The 11,899-nt window shown below is 35.6% G+C and overlaps 1 long non-coding RNA gene across 1 annotated transcript; it reads left to right on the top strand.

The window, feature by feature from the left end:
- Positions 1 to 265: 265 nt before the first annotated feature.
- LOC124169992 lies at positions 266 to 9,428 on the top strand. Its single transcript, XR_006867283.1, has 3 exons — positions 266 to 329; positions 3,898 to 4,023; positions 9,381 to 9,428. It is a non-coding gene; the product is annotated as an uncharacterized LOC124169992 (long non-coding RNA).
- The last annotated feature ends 2,471 nt before the right edge of the window (positions 9,429 to 11,899 follow it).

Here is an 11,899-nt window from a genome sequence, read left to right as displayed (position 1 = left end):
ATTAAAACATCGTATGAGTGAGTGTGAGTAGGCAACTAAATTGACTTTAACATATTTGGGGATGTATTTTTTCTACTTCCACGAATAGCAATCCATGAAAACCACGCAATGTCATTTTTCTTGGGTTTTTTACCATTTTATTCATGGGTTCTTTGTTATTGCTTAAGTTACTCCTTTTATAGATGATTTCTACTCTTACTGCATTGGTATTTGACCAATTAGTCTTAAATGTGGCTTACAAAACCATCTTCTTTCAGGAAGGCACGTGGTTACGACATTACCTGGAAGGATATATTCTCTCGGCTAGAATCTTTGAAACTGATATTTCGGTAAGAATACAAGCCTTTTTTACATAATGATTCTTTTGCTGTTTGTCAATTTAGTCATTAAAATCATTTGAATAAATGCCATGGATTTGGGCGAGTTTGGAAGTGTGCAATGCGTACGCAATATAAGAAGCAGGTTTTAATGATACATGTGTGAGACGGTGCGCGTGTGTTGTGTCAAAATTAGATACAAAAATCTATATACAGCTTTGAGCGTGGGACACTGGCTTAATAATCATGAGTATTCCAACAAGGTTACAATACAGCATTTTGAACGGTGTATTAAATGATGGAAATTCCTCCGGAAGTCGTAATTCCCAAATGATCTATAGCACGGGTGCATTTCAGTATTCTGGGCAGAGAATTGCACCCGGCAGCGTCGGAATTCCACGGTTTCCAAGACTGCAAATTCCGTATCATGACCCGCAGCAACAAGCACATTGCGACGGTAAATTTTTTTAAAGGTTATATTAACCACATAATGCGCTTGAAAATTAAATAACTGCTACCTATGAAGTCATTGTTAAAAATTATATTGTAACGACTAATCATAGTGAACTTATCATTGCAAATGTGCTGATTTTTGACTAGTTAAACAAATTGTGTAGCATTTATTATTCCAGCTTTAATATGCAGAGATAAAACTTAAAACTCTTCAACAGAACTTAACAATAATAATAAAAAATGCAAATAATGCATACGATTAGCAAAAAGTTTCCGCCATTCATTCATATAGGCTAGGGATGCGCGAGTACTCGAAAATCCGAGTCGAGCCGAGTAGTTGGTATTCAACTCAAGTGTTTTCAGTAGCATTACGAATGTCGAGTCGAGTCCAGTAGTTTCGGTTACAGAGCTGTCGATGCTAGTACGGCCGGAAATCTGCCGACAGGAAGCGCTATCATTAATCTTAAGTATTACTATAATTTTTAAAGTCGTTAATAATTCCTTATGCCTTGGCCCGGGAGTTTCATCTTGCTATGTATACTTCAGTAGTCACCGTGGGCTCAAATTTCCTTTTCATCATCCGCGGCGGCCGATCGTCTTCCTACCCGGTGGCGTGATCGGAGTAATCGAAGTGGACCACAGCATCGCTCATACTTTCTTTTGCGATACCTTGTAACCTACCCATTTTTCTTTAATCAAACGCCGAGAGAATTCGTAACAAATTGTTGAGATCTCTGAAAGGAATAGCCCGGTCAAATTTGCCCAAAACATAGGGGTACTCTTACATAAGTTCCCTTCGAGCTGAAATTTTGCATGAACCTTAAGTATACCACTTTGATGAACTACTGAAAAGTCTCCATCGATCCCGTTTGTGCTAAACATTTTATTCAAGGTCAATGGTCACTAAATGGGTTTCTTGCATTTTTTGGCCAAAACGTTTGTTTTATGAAAACAATTGCCCTGTAATAATTGTAGAAAAAAAATTATCTAAAAAATTATTACCATACTTTTTCCCTTAGACTTTCCGTTTCTGAGAAAAGCCATTCGACAGTTAGCTGCAGCTGTATTTTACTTAAAATGCATTGCTGTATTGTTGCGCTCTGCAAACATATTTGTACGCATAACACGAATATTGGCTACCAGCTCTCATCTGTCCCTTCGCCAACAATATGCTCATACTTTCCTTTGCGATAACTCTGTACGCTACCCATTTTCATTCACTCAAACGCCGAGAGAATGCTTAAAATGTTATTACGATTTCTGAAAGAAATATTTAACTTTAATGTTGTATTGGACAATGCCAGTTTTTTCCGGTGTTTTAAGTCACAAGCTTTTAGCCTTTTTGATTACTGCGTACGTCCGATACTAATTTTCTTTTCATTCATTTGCTGCGAGTTTTTTTCTAAGAAATTAAAAAACAAAAGTCACTCAGGTTGATTGAACGACGTGAGAAATGCATATATTTTTGCCTTACAAATTTAAAATTAAGTTCTGCAGTTCGTTCACCTCGTTCACTTAAACTCCATGAAGATTCAAGACCCATAACAATCATTGATATATTTTTTCAGAGGTATTTCCAATGTTCCCGAATCCTACAATTATGGATAGTAAGTATGTACTTGTGCAGAAATGGCCTTGCCTTGAATTCTACTGGCCTTTACTGGCAGAAATTTGCCATGAAAGGCAATTTTCAGCAGGCAGTAATATGGAGACGTCAAAATCTGCTGCTTGATCAAGTAGAAAATTTGTTTTTCCAGCGTGAGAATTGAAAGGCTCAAAGATGTTTCATCTCTAAAGGTTATTTCATTTCAATTGTGCCTATGGAACTCTTTAAGACAAATTAATGTTCATTTACCTCCTAACTCTTGCACAATTACCCTCAAAGTTTCTCATTACTCTTTCCGTTTTACATCAATTTAAGCATTTAGAATGAAAAACTCATAATGGGATCGGAAAAGTAAGAATAAATTAGAGCATGCATGGTTTTATTGCCTGGTCCTGAAATTACCATAATCGACTCGATACTCGCGAGTAGTTTTCAACTCGACTCGAGATCAAAAAGTGCTACTCACATATCCCTAATATTTACTACCTATTACTATTTTATTGATATATTTTACGTTCGACGAAAGCAGCCTAAGGGTAGCCTTTCAAGTCTATTCATGAGTTTTTCTAATCTTTGTTTACTCACTGACACAGTTTCTCGCCAAAAAAATTGTGACTATCAATTATAACTAAAAATTCCACATATTGGAACAGTTGTTCAAGTGGAATGTACATAAATATACAAACTTTGAGCCGAAATTCTTTTACTCAAATAATTCCCTAATTTCTACATAACCATAATTAACTAAAATATAACACGAGTATGTGTGTTATTGTATACTTGCTTGAAAACAGAGGAAAAGTCCTTACATTTATTCAGTTTCCCAATACATACATTCTCCACAGAAGATTAATGCAGTATCCATGAACAAAATAATGCAATACTTACCATGTGGACTTCCATACAAATCGCAACCCCTAAGCAAATAGATTTTTAAAAAATTATGATTCAGTTTATCGGCTCAGATGAGGGTCTATTAAAATTTTTATTGAGTATCAGCAATTATAAGCGATGACTGTAAGAAACATGGTAAATGAGATGGCTGCCGGTCATTTTGGCGTAGATTTCAAAATACGATTTTTAACCGTTATATCTTAATATGTAAGTAATATAATGGGTAATTTTTCATTTGCTTAATACAATTTGTATCGTCGTCAGGTATTTTTGTCAGGAAAATTTTCTATTGCACAAAACGCCGTTGTGGAAGCGAGTAGAGGAAAATACAGATTAGAGGAAAGAGGAGGGTGGAGAGGGGGAACAATGGGGGCTTGGAGAGTAAAAGTTCTGAGCGCTGCGGTTTCATGGAAGAGGAATGGAAGATGGAATGCGTCGGCCACCTTTAACCACTTAATTGTATATTTTTAATAGTGTAGAATCTTTTTTTGCCTGTGTATAGAATATATTTTGGTCCTGTTTGGAATAGAATTAATTTGAATAAAAGCTAGTGACAGGCACTCAGACTAACTGATGTTATGATAAATTGGTTGTAAGTGTACTTATATATCTTTCTTTTGCATTCAGAGCATTGAGGAGCGTGAATTTTGCCATCAAATCGAGGAGAACATATGACCGAAACCTTTGCGTGCTCTATGAGGAGCTGCATAGAGCACGTGGAGGTCTTCCCATGGAATCGTCGGAGGACCTAAGGTAAATACCGTTGTCGTTGGCATACTTCATGTTAATTTTAATGATGGAAATATATATCGCTATTTAATGTGGTCATTCTCTAGCCTATTGAATAATTATTTGAACTAATTTATCTACGAAAGCTTTACCTTCCATATCCTTATGGTATTGCAAAATTTAATCAGTTTATGAGTAAATTTGAACTAAGTAGCCTATGTTTCTACGAAATGAATGGAAATCCGGGGGTTCCACTGTCAAACTAATAATTATTAAAATGCTCCATTCTCATGAGTCCATTTTGGAACTTATTGGCAGAGAATGTCAGACGCAATGATAAAATACAAAAAAATTTTAATTTAGTATTTGAAGTTAGTTGTCATTATTTATTCCACATCAAGTTGAGCCTACACAAGTGTTGCATTTGAGCTTACGTTAATTTGGTAATGGAACCATTTCGCTCATTGATATAAATAAATAACTATGGATTGGTCCCAGGTAAAGGAGACAGAAGTGATGTTCGAATAATTAAGAGGCTAAAAGGATCAAAATAGATTGTCTCCCTGTATGCAGTGGTTTGACAAAAACATTTTCACATTAATTCTCTCTCATACCTTTGCTATTTCAAAATTCCGTAGATACCCACTTACCCATGAGTTCGACCAACTATCTGCGGTAATAATGCGATTGCTTGCGTGTCATTAAGTTTCGCCTTAAATTTCCACTTTGTTCAAAATCGATGAAATGCCTTCACGGAAATTTTCCCATTAGTTTCACAATTTTCCACGTGTACTGCTTCTTTCTTTAAGCGCCACCATTGACGTAGAGCTACTGCTACCTCCGAGAAAAGGTTCCCTACCGAGAACTTATTGCTATCATGTTCTTAAATGTGGCCTTTAGGCTGACAAGTAGGTTGAAGGTGTTGCGGTATTGCTGACAGGTTGCTTTTGTCCATCAGTGACAAAAGGAGTGCTGGTCGATAGAGACGTTTCCTTAGCTTGTGACTCGAAAGTAAATTAGTTCTATTCCATTCCGAACTAAATCGAAACTAGATGGTCGTACGTGGTGCAAGGGCTCCATACTATCAATAATAAACACTTCGTTCCTTCCAAAAAACATAAAATTTCTATTTAATGACCGTTTTCAGCCATTACATAATTATCAAGTACAAAGAATATAAAACATATGTTGGGGACATATTAATACACACTATGTTTGTTGATGAGGTGGGGTTGGTACCGAGCTGGGATTGGTAATTCCTGGAGGGGAAGGGGGTCGAAACAAAGTTTGTAAAGAGTAGTACCTTAACGGCAACTATTATCACATAACGTCACAGCATCATGTGCCTTAAATATCTTCCACATTTTAATAGATACATTTTTCAAATAAACGGTATAGATGTAAGCATTTTATTTTCCTTCGAATCCAATCAACAGATTTTCTAAGACTCATTCAATGTCCCTAGTAAGGATACCAGGGTATCTTATTTATAGAGTTAGCGTTTAGACTGTTATTACAAAAAATGTTCATCCTTCAACGTTATACAGGAATCACTTATTATATTTTATGAAGTCAACACGTAAGTCTCCAAACGTGAATGGCGACTGGCGCATGACGTCACAGCATCATCTACTTTTAACATCTTCCACATTTCAATAGACAAATGTTTGTTTTAAACGGCATAGCTGGAGGCCTTTTATTTTCCTTAGAATTTAACCATCTGATTTCCTAAGACTCATTCAATTTCCCTAGTAACGGTACAAGGGTACCATTAATTGAAAAGTTAGCGTTTTGTCAGTTACTACAAAAAATGTTCCTCTTCGTCGTAATGTACGAATTACTGATTTTTTTACGTTTTCAACTCCTAAGCCTCCGAAAGTGCATGTCTAAGCTGGTACATGACGTCACAGTATCATCTACCTTAAATATTTTCCACATTTCAATAGATAAATGTATGCTTTATACGGTATAGCCGTTTGCATTTTATTATCGCTCGGTTGAAACGATTAAATTCCCTTGAAGGTCCATTGCCAGGGTGCAAGAGTACCTCTATTTGACGATATATCGTTTTGACGTCTATTACAGAAAATGTTCATCATTCAAGCTAATAATAGAAACCGTGATTTATGTTAACATTTATATTCTCTAACATCATTTATATATTTTAATATTCCAAATTAGTGTTGAATTCTCACTGTTTTTGAAAATAGGAAGATCAACTCCATCCCCATAATGCAATTTCTAACATAATTCATTGTCATAGATCTGGGCAACTAAATTAAAAAAGAAATAATATATTTTAGTCCATTTTTAATTTTTTTAAATTAATTTATGTACATTAAACTTTTCATCCTCATTTCAATTGTAAAGACATCATCCCCCCATCAGTCATCATGAACATCCGAGGATAGTACATTTTTCTCTCTCCCCATCATCATTAATTTGGGTCAACAACCCCTCCCCGTATCGGAGACTAATCATCTCCATTCGATACCTCCCCTACCTTCAACATCCATTATTCCCCCTCCTTCAACTCTTACTTCTTGAGGAAGGTAAACTTCTCCAGTACATCTGGGAATCTTCTCCTTAATAATCGCTACCAGAATAAATGGATAGACAAAATATCAGATGCTTGATAAATTAGATACATTATAATACATTTCATAACGAATATTCCGAATAACCAATAGAAAATTTGATGGCTGTATTCGAAGGATGATAAAATGCTAACAGCTATGCCGTTTATATGAAAAATTTATCTATTCAAATCTGGAAGATATTTAAGGTACATGATGATGTGACGTCATGTGCCAGAGTCGCCAAATACGGTACTACTGTGAAGAAGGGGGGTTTGGGAGTCTGATAAGTAATAAGGGGGGTGGATTGGGAAAGGATTGGATTGAAAGTGGAATGGATTGGATTACGTCGTTGACAAGGTGTTCTTTGGTTGCTATCTTTTGAATTTCTAAGGCAACCACCATCCTTCCTTTCCCAGTAAAATGCATTGTTTTTGTATCTCAACTGCTTTCCCTACAAACACAAAAAGGATCAAATCTGTATTTTAGGGAGATTTCACAATACATCAAATCTAGATTTCCAAATCCTTTTTAAATACGGATTAAATCTGTTTCCGAAGTTTCTGCGCCACTAGCGGCGCTAGCGTCGGGGACGTGATTTTGCAAAATGGCCGAAAATTAGTGATGAACTGTGAAAGTGTGTTTTGTTATTGTTACTAAACGACTAGTTTTGACCGACACGAGCTGCATATGGTTTATTTGCTCCATTATCTGTTATATTTTTCCTTAATATCCATCGATTGCATAAGTATCGTATTTGCATCTCACAGTAACCTGGATCTTCCGTATGTAGTGAACTTTATCATTCAATACACATGTGTAGTTTTTTTTTTTAAACCATATTCCATTACGTTGGTGCACATTTATCTATTACGTTGGTTCATTATGAGCTTCATTTTATGACTGTATCGTAATGTTTCAATTTGTAAAGTGCCTCTGAAAATAGTAATGAGAGATGGTCTTGGCAACAAAAAAGACGACGAGGAGAAATTTTTCGTTTCTCAATGTTATTCGGTGGGCTTATTGAACCCTGAAGTCTGAACTCCGTTTCCATAATTCCCTTTAGATTCCTTCTTTTGGACTTGGTTTCTCCATTAACTTTTTTCTTACTAAGCCCATGGTTGAACTGTGCTTTTAGTGTCCTCAGGTATGTTAACTTCAATGGCTTTGTTATTATGAACCTGTTTTCAAACTGAACCTTGCAATATAAAAATTTTATCATTTCTCTCCCTAAAAATTCACTAGAGTGACCGTTATTGGGCCCATGGTTAAACTGTGACTTCAATGGGCTCACTTATGTTGACTTAAATGGCTTTGTTTTTATGAATCTGCTTTCTATCTTAACCTTGTATTATAAGCATTTAACTCTGCCGTGAGTGTCGTCATGTTTGTTGATTTCAATGCCTTTGTTTTTATTGATCTGCTTTCTCCCTGAACTAGTACTTTAAACATTTATTTTATATTGACTGCAAAGCCTTTCACTTTATCCACCTGCCACTTTTCTATATGTAGTATATTGTGTTTATCTTTCCTCCCTTTCTGGCTGTGGCAGGCCAGTGCAAGGGGCAGGAGGAGGCAAATGATGCTCAACATCAATTAGATTCATAGTAATTTGGAATTCATGTATAATGATAATAAAAAATACTTGTGATTTTTTAATAAAGCGTCAATTACTCTATCTCATGTTTTTTTAATCCATATTATCAACCTTTTTCCTCAAGTCAGTGTATTATTGCGAAGTGGTTACTTAATGTATTTTTCCACCTAAAAATCTATGACATTGATAAGGGCACATTAAAAGCTAGTTGAATTAATAAATTATTAATTTCACTGCAATTTGAAATGCTTGGAATTTGTATGTGATATAAATAGATATTTGTACCTTTTTAATAAAATATCTATTATTAATAGTCATGTTTTCTCAATCCAAATAAACAATCTTTTTCCTTCAAGTCAGTTTATTATTGCATAGTGGTTATTTAATTTTTAAAGATTTTGCTTATTGGGTGCTTGATAATATAATTCTTGTTGGAGCTAAGGGGTGAATAGGTAGAGATCTTATTGTGGTGGTCAGAGGGTTTTCCCTTCAGGGAAGCTTCCTCAATATATTTCATTAATTGTTACGCAAAGGTTCCTTGATAAAAGTCCAAATGAAAAGCAGTACTATAATGTATCCCTGGAAAATCTAGATACTGAAATCTGTATTTAATCCCCGAAAAATCTGTATTGTGGGGCAAGATATTTCATGTATTAAATCTAGATATAATATGAGAAAAAGAGGACATAGCAACACCTTTGCAACAGATTAAATCTAGATATTATTGAGATTTCGTGGATTTCAAAATACGTGTTTAATACAGATTTAATCCTTTCTGTGTTTGTAGGGTTGGTTCCCCATTTCCAAGAGGTTCTCGGCAAAAGCTGACTTGTCATTCGTGTTCCTCCAGCATGCCTCGTGTTTCTTCATCCTTGTCTTGATGTTTGGTCCCGTTTGGCCGATTTAACATGAATCACAATTATTACCTTATAATTCGTACATACCAAATTTTAATGTGTGTTCAATTTCATCTTTTGTATTATTGAACAATATTCCCAAGGTTTTGTCATTATAACAAGTGACCTTGTTTTTAGTTTAAGGGATTGCTTGGGTTACAAAATTGGATAAAAAGCCGATAAAAGGTATTATTTTTCGACGGGTAGCAAGGAACTTGACTTTGAGTAAAATAAATTGCTGAAGGTGGGCATTAGGCCTTAATGTGAATGTTTTATAGAATAACAGTTTTTATTCTTGTCCCTCTTTCACAGACAAAGTCATATGTCCTTGATAAACGCGCATTCCTTCGCGGCGATGGTGAAAAACGAACAGAGCCAGCTCAGTTGGAAGTTGCATGAAGCGCTAAATGAGTCTGCGCCACAGCTCCTCCTGCAATTAGTGATCGTGCTCATGCAACTAGGCAACGGCGAGACGGTCGGTGAGTAGATGTGCATGCATGATCAGGGTTTGCTCTGGTCGATGGAATTGAAAGAAACTCTCCTGAAAGCCTAAACACCCTGAAAATGGAGAATGGGAAGTTAGAAATGGAAATGGAATGGTTACGTAATATTTATTTTCTCTGCTTCTTCTCCCTGTGTCAACTGTAAATGAGAAATGAAAAATGTATGAGTATGCGGGAATAACTGGTCGGCTGCAATTGAGTCATTTCTCATTACACGCTTCTGACGGAGGTATGGGCAAAAAGATGGAAGTTTGTAGGGTCGAATTGATCACCCTGGGTAAAAACATGTCAGTCGACATAGCACTGAGGTCACAATGACAATCGCAGACACTGTTCATTCACTGAATCGGAACACGATCCATGTATTACTGGTATACCCATTCTGAGGAACATTAATAAAGTATGCCAGACGATATTTGCAATTTGCAACTTGGCATCGATCATCTAGTATTTTCCTCGTCACATTGAAGGCTAATTTCCAGGAAATTTAACGTTAGTGATCCCAGTACCAAACGTTTCTCCTTTTCAAATGTGGGGTGTTAGCTGGTTAAAACTATTAACCTTTTCTGGAAGACACTTCTTTTTACCTGAGAAAAATGTTTTCCTTCCAAATCTCAATCAAGGGAGATCATACCCTATCATTTTAATAACTTTTTCTCAAACTGATTAAAATTGAGGAATGTGCAGATTTTGGCTCATTGGGCATTCCCGTCACAGTTCGGCTTTGCCAGAAGGTAGGCAACTTGCCACACAATTGTTAGATTAGAAAGAATTAAGTCATCATTAACTGCCTATTTACAATAATTATTGATACTAACAAAACATTGGAGCATCCCTGTTAAAATTTTCTCTTCCATTAAATATGTCAGTGCGCAATGTGGAAATCATTAATAATACCATTACAATCAAACTGCAGCAGGCAGCATAAAATAATATGCTAGAAAAAAGTATTTTCCTAAAAGCAAAGAACAATCCATCCATAATAACGTGTCTGAGGAAATTAGGCTTCTTTGTCAAATAACTTTGGAGACTGTTAAAAATTGTAATCAAACACTAATTATAAACTGGATGCTTTATGCGCTAGAAATGATATATCTACAATTCTTTTTCAAACACAAGTAAACATTGCATTTTGTAAAACTTTGAAAACATTTCTGAAGCACTCTAGGACTCATCAGGTGATTCTGATTTCAAAAATTCATTGCTGTAGATTTCACAAGGTTCCTTGGGTGCAAAATCACATTTTGAACAACGTCCTTACTCCTTTTCTTATAAAAAGTTACGGGAGTCATTTTTGAAATGCCAGCTGAGTAAAAATTATCTAATACTCCCTTGCTCTCCCTGTCACGTATAATTGTAAGAACTTAGTCATGTAATTGCTTTTTACACTCATAAATACGACGATATCATGAAGTAAATTTGTGAAATATTAGACATCTGGTTTTGATAGAAATGTATTGTCCTACATTGATTTATTGCCGTATTAGTACCGGGGGACAAATTCTTCCCATACCTATTCTTCCTTCAATTTCAAATGATTTGAAATATCATCATGTCAAGATTACATATTCAATATTGAAAAACCAAAAGGAATAAGAACATATTAGAAACAAATAAACTTAGCTATGAAAGCATAAAAAGGAAAAACACAGAAAATAGACGATATTAAACGTCGTTAGCCTCGACTTTTCTATCAAAGTCGGATTTCCATCTTTCCTCGCATGGTGTCAATACTTGTTACTGTCGGCAGATACGAACGTGCTGAAAACGTCCCAATAGAAAATAGTGGAAAAATGTACTTGACTAAAGATAAAAATGATTCTGAAGGTATGACCTGAAATCGGCACATCTGTCGTTAAAGGTTTAAACTGGAGTAACTAATTACTGAAGCATAATTACACGGTTTGAAAATGTTCTCAATACAGAAGATAAAACATGAAAAGGAACCTGGTCCCTCTCCTTTTCGCGTCCTGCGCGGCAGTAATGAGGGATCCTCTTTGCGCCAAGCAAATAAGCGTAGATCAATATTCCGAAAATTCTACCGTAATACATTTGCACTGGAGACATTTTGTGTAGGATGAAGAAAGATATCTAACCTAAAGCACGCTTTAAAATGGGTATGAAGAAAGAAAGCATTTTTCAAGTAGCCATTCGCATAGATTCCATTTCAATTGTTTCCTGTTGTTCAATTACCTCCCCTTCCAAATGAAAGATATGCTATTCCCCCCACGAAATATAAGCTTTACCATCTATTGATTGAAATTTCTACGTCCACATGGACGAATAAAAAACTTAATAAAGGGAATAGTTACTCTTAGGAAAAATTAT

This window comes from Ischnura elegans, chromosome 13, assembly GCF_921293095.1.
Source record: "Ischnura elegans chromosome 13, ioIscEleg1.1, whole genome shotgun sequence".
NCBI lineage: Eukaryota > Metazoa > Arthropoda > Insecta > Odonata > Coenagrionidae > Ischnura > Ischnura elegans.
This window is presented reverse-complemented; position numbering and strand designations above follow the sequence as displayed.